The following is a 6,000-nucleotide window of genomic DNA, read 5'->3' as shown; positions in this document are numbered from 1 at the left end:
CTGCAGCAGGCAGGCTAGCCACAGGAGCTATTGGGAACATGGGTATGTTTTAGAAGGCCACACACACTGGCCCGCTACCCCCCCCCCCCCCCCCAGGCAGGGGTGTGACCATGTAAGAAAAGATGTAAGGGATGTGGGGAGACCAGATATGAAAATGCACAAACCCTCAGCGACTGGATAATAAAATGCTGAGGTTGGGGGAGGCCCGTGACCGTCTCATAGTGTGACCATGTTTTCGAAGTGAGAAACAAGACACTGCGATGGATATTTCGGTGGGGGCTAGAGAGGCAGGCACAGGAGAATTGTACCAGCGAGGGGAGAGGGGAAGAGAAAGCTGCTTACCTGCCTTACATTTTCTACATGTTTGGCTTCTGTTTTCTCCCTTTTCTTTACTTGCTTCTCTGCTCCTTTGGCCTCTCCCTTTCCATCCTTCAATCCTGTCTCACCCTCCAGGGTAGCTTCCCCTCACTCGCTGCCACTTTCTCTGTCTGTCACGTTCACGCTTAGTCGTATGGTCTGTGCCTTGCCACAGCCAGCTGGACAGCTGAGGGGCTGCGAAACTCACTAATTGCAGCACAGCCCAGAGATTCTCTAATTCTTCAAAAAGAACAGGAGTACTTGTGGCACCTTAGAGACTAACAAATTTATTAGAGCATAAGCTTTCGGATGCATCTGAAGAAGTGGGCTGTAGTCCACGAAAGCTTATGCTCTAATAACTTTGTTAGTCTCTAAGGTGCCACAAGTACTCCTGTTCTTTTTGCGGATACAGACTAACACGGCTGCTACTCTGAAACCTCTAATTCTTCACTGAGCTGATTCTGGGGGGGGGGGGGGGGAAATCGGGTCCCAGAGAGATGCTCGCTAGGAGTCTTCATGGATGGGGGAAGGCTGGCCAGCAACATCTGACAGGTCTGGCAGGGAGTGGCTGTGCAATGCATTCAGCCAGCCTGAGGCCAGCTTTCGTCAGGTGACCACGCTGCGGTGTTCACCAGAATCATGACAAAACAATGTTTTGTGGAAAACGAACAGGCATCAGCTCTGGAAGCAGGGGCATTCTTGGTTTTCAGGGACACGGTCCACGCCTCATCCATCCCAGCGATTGCACCATTGCTCCATACAATGATGAGCCTAGATGGTCACACCCAACAGTTCCAGAGTGAATTCCCCTTCCCATGAGAGGGGATCATCCAGTTCTATGAAGTCACTTTCATGCTGTGGACTGAACTGCAAGCACCCAAAGAGAAAAGCTTAGCTAGTTTGCTGGACAAGTGGGAATCTGGTGCCCACTTAGCTCTATCGGCTCCTCCTGAAACTTCACTGGGAATTTGGGGGATGCAAAGAAAATAGGATTGGGCTGAAATGCCACCTATGTGTTTTGGACCTATCTTCCCAGCTGTGCTAACTGAAACAAACCACAGGCATGCAGTGTCCTCCGAGTGAGATGCAATTTGTGCAGCTGCACATATGGTTATTGAAAACCACAAACTTGTAAGTGTAAATGAATAAATTAATGTTAAAAGGGCCTGAAATGATTTCAGTGCTGCTGCTGGCAGACTCGTTGTGCAAGGAGCGCCAGCGTTGGTGTATTTTTTCAAACAACATTCTTACATGAAATAATGTAGTTGTTGGGGGTTGGGGGAGATGCCTAAAGTGCAGCTGCAAAAACAGTCAGTGCAATGTAACAATCCCTATTGTGGAGTTGTTGTTGTCTGTGCTCATCAGCTCTTGGGGCACAGCGGAGGCCTCCTGCTCAGGTTCAATACACTGGGCGAGGGCCTTGGGGCCCCCTCTCCCCGTCCCCTCAGCCCTGCTCTCAATTGTGCTTACTTCCAAGGGCAAATCTAGCCCAATGTGGGCTAACTTATAGCCGAGGAGGCAATCAAAAGAAGCTTATGTGCCTCTCCCCCCTCAAATGAAATGTTAACTAACAAAAACAAGCATACGCACACGCCTGTAAGAAGGGGGCCAGAGCAGACGGGCCTGTACATCTCCAGCAAATGGAGCTTCCCACAGAAGGCTTTCCTCTCTCTACATACCCCCATAAACCTGCACATCCCATCATAGGTGCTGGAACTAGGGTTGCCGAGGGTGCTGCCGCACCCCTTGTCATGAAGTGGTTTCCATCATATAGAGGGTTTACGGTTTGGGTCAATGGCTCTCAGCACCCTCACTGTGCAAATTGGTCCGGCCCCCTGTACCCCATCAATACAGTCATACCTGCCCCTCCCATATGCTTCCCTATATACCCACATCCCTCGTGTTCCCACTCTGACTTATACACATTGTTAAAACCCATAATAGACCAGAAGCTGTAACCATCTACTAAGTACATAATGTAGGGGACATGTATGTGTTTATGACTGAAGTTACTGTGTCCTCTGCAATTGCTCTGAGGGTCTGGGTGTCTATGCACATTTGGTATCTATTAAATACAAAACAAAGAAAAACCAAGCAAACTAGCTTCTCTTCATGCAACATGAAGTGAATGCACCTTGTGGCAGCTCTAGCTTTCAGATTTCTTGCCTTTTAATTGGCATTGTAAAACCCTGGTATTACATGAATAGGTTTTGCATTGAATGTAGGGTATTTTTCCCCAAGAAAGACAGTAAAGCACTAAATGAATTTGCCCACAGCTAACAATGACATGGGGCTGCAAATGCCTGAGCTGCATTACACTAGGGACACACTGGTGCTAGTTCTAATGCAGCTCACATGTGCTGGCCCATGGGTGTGATATTTCTGCAGGCTAGTGTCCCCTTTCAGGAGTCTGAAGCCCGAGTCCCAACGTCCAGGGCTGAAGCATGTAACTTAGCTTTGTGGGGCCTTCTGTGGCATGGGGGTCCCAGGCAATTGCTCTGCTAGCCACCCTTAACACCGGCCTTGCACTTGCGACCCCCCCCAAACCCATCCCATACCCCCTTGGGCTTGCGACCTCCCGGCTGAGAAACACTGATGTAGATGAGTTGATGTACCCCCTCAAAGACCTCTATGTACCTGCAGGGGAATGCATACCCCGGCTGAGAACCACTGACTGGATCTCTGTTGTGCAAACTGTCCCTTTGGCAGCTCTCAGCCCCGCAGGGTGGGTAGAGCGAATTCTTCTCCCGCCCTTCCCTTGAATGATGTCACAAAAGGGGTGGGATTTCGTAAGACTGCTAAAAAATGTCTTTGAGCATGCTGGGAAATGATTTTACAACCACATATAACTTTTTAAAAATCTCTTTCCCCAGACCCTGCATCTCCTCCTCAATTAAGCAGAGGGTTACCTCTTCCTCAGGGACTATTTCCATATGAAGTTGCATGTATCAGAGCTCTAAGTCATGGCGGTCTTTCTGACAAAACTTGGTAATTAGAATAGAACCAAAGATGTATGCAGACATTTGCATCCTCACCGCTGCATGAATCTGATCTGTGGCCTTAAATATCACAAGCACAGGTACAGGTATTATTGTTGTTTGTTGCTAGGTGCTGCACAAACATAAAAGCCTTGGGCCAAAATGCTCCCAAACTAAAGCCCACAAAACAAGCAGTCAAAAATCAAGCATGCCAAACATCAAGGTTGTTCTGGTTGGCAGTGTTAATTTACTGCACTTAATAAATGTAGCCTAGGTCATTGTAAGGTGTTATCCAGGTATTGTAGCTATGTGTGACCTGGAGTCAAGCTTTACTTTGGGAGCTGCTGACTAGCGCTTGATCTAACAATCTTACTATTGGCAGCAACAGTGCTCCAGGAGTGCCTACAGGCCCCGAACCCAGATGGGGCCCCATGATACTATCACAGAGCATTTTGCATTTCGAAGGACACTAGTGTGAGTAAAACTTTGCATTATTTTCATAGCAGAATTCCTTTGGCTTTGGAACATGACAAACCCAAGGGGCATTTCAGCGCTGGTTCTCTCCCCTCCACAGATTCTGAAATTGCTGCTCCCTCCGGATAGTTCACTCAAATGCTAAGTGTTACACCCTCTTCTGGCACTGAGGCTAAGGGGGAACCTTCCAGCTCTTCCCCTTCACCCAGGGAAAGGCCCCCACAAGCTGAACGCAGAGGCGATGCTGAGTGGTTAGGCTGACCTGTGGAAGAGAGCCTGGCACTTTCAGGCTGCCGCTTGGCATCTGCTGTGGGGAATGGGGACAGAGTGATCACCGTTGGGGAGGGGAGAGGCATGAGTGTGACAGCCCTGAGCAAATCATGGTGCTCTGCACAGGTTGGCCCCTCCAGCGCAGGTGCCGTTGGTCCCAGTGCCTGACGGGGGCGTTTGGGGGTTCTGGGCTGGCTGTCAGAGAGAGACGTTATTGTTGTACTGTAACGAGTCTGATTAACATGCTCCTTACACTTTCTCTTAGTTTCCTGGGCTCCTAGCAACAGCAGACAAAAGGGTGGGATTGTCCTGGGCTCCACGGGACATGGGGCAGCCTTTGATCTGCCACCATTACAGTCAGACAGACCAACAGACACACAGACACAATCCGGCACACTAGAAAGCCAGCAGCAACCTGAACATCTCTGTTTAAAACGGTACAACTGCCCCACACCATAGCTCTCATCCTGCCCCTAGAGTGGCCAGGCACAGAAATGTGCTGTTGGTATCAAGCCTGCATGGGAGCAGGGTGACCTAAAGAGCCCTTCCACTAACTCCTGGGCTCCTGAAACAGATTTGCCAGAGACTCTGGCTAGCAGGGACCCATCGGTCCCAAACTCCAGTTACTCGGCCCTTTCCCCTGTGGAGGCAGCCTCTCTCTAAAGCTGGCATCTTCACGTCACTGGGGATGAATTTGTGTGCAGGACAGTTCTGTTGCAGAGCCTGGAGCCCGGGGCTTCTCAACCCATGACCCAAAATTGGATCCCCAAAATGTGTCAAAGGGTTGCATGGGAAACCTGGGGAGGTTGGGTCCAGTCCCTGAGGGTGGGTTGAAGGCCTAGTGGGACCTTTCAGAGCCTGCCCTGCACTCACCATAAAGGCACCTTCTGAGGGGCTGGCTGAGCTCAGCTCCAGGCCTTGTGACCTTGTGCACAGGGTCGCAGGGCTGCTCCGGTCTGGCCCAACTGCCCCCTGTAATGATGCTGGGGGCTGGGCGCACCAAATTTGAGTGAGTGGGGCTGTGAGCCTCGTGTGCCAGATGGCCGGGCCAGGCCAAACCTCAGCAGCCTTGCAGATTACAACACCTCGAATGGGGACAGGAGCCCTGGGATCTGCTGCTGTGGTACACAGGGTGTATTTATTTAGTACTTATCACCTTCATGTGGTGATTAGAAAGTGTGGGTGAGAAATGGTTAGTAAGCCAGATGGTTTTTCACTCAAGCTATTTCCTGGTTTGTGACAAGCCATCAGGGTTTGACAAATGGGCCTGAGCGTACAGAGGTTGAGACTCACTGCGCTAGACTTTGCCCAGGGAGGGTCTTGGCCCAGGAGAAGGGGAGCCAAGGCAGTGCCAACCCAACCTGCCCTCTTGCCCTAAGGCCTTCTGCTTTTCACAGGTTGGCACCAGTCCTTAGTGCACAGGCAAGCTCAGGTGCTGGCCAGTGGGTCAGGGTGTGTAGCTACCAGTGTTTGAATTCTTGGAGGGGGGGGGGTGTCCCTTGTTCTGATTGTCACAAAAAAAATATTCAGCCTCCTACTGCCCACCTACCCAAGCCAAAGGCAACACGCCTTGACCAACAAGGCCTCTGGTCTTTGCCTACCCAGGGAGGAAGCTCTACTAAAAACCGGGCTCCTCCCAATCCAACCAATCTCCCCCTCAGTCACATCTGGGGGCTACTGCTTCCTTCTGTCCCTTAAAAAGCAGCTTGCTCTCCCTGTTCCCTTTCAGCGCAGTGCCTGGGTCTGGAATTACCCCTTCCCTGGGTTTCAGCCCCAGGTGTCTGACTTCACAAAGTCCAGGCTGGCTTCCCCGGCTGGCAATTCCTGAACCGGTCCCTGGCCCGATTAGACCGACCCACAGGCCAGACCTGGGCATTAGCAACTTGATTCGTTTGCTTTCCGGTTTGTCCCCCTCACACCT

Source organism: Malaclemys terrapin, chromosome 1 (assembly GCF_027887155.1).
Source record: "Malaclemys terrapin pileata isolate rMalTer1 chromosome 1, rMalTer1.hap1, whole genome shotgun sequence".
Taxonomy (NCBI): domain Eukaryota; kingdom Metazoa; phylum Chordata; order Testudines; family Emydidae; genus Malaclemys; species Malaclemys terrapin.
This window is presented reverse-complemented; position numbering follows the sequence as displayed.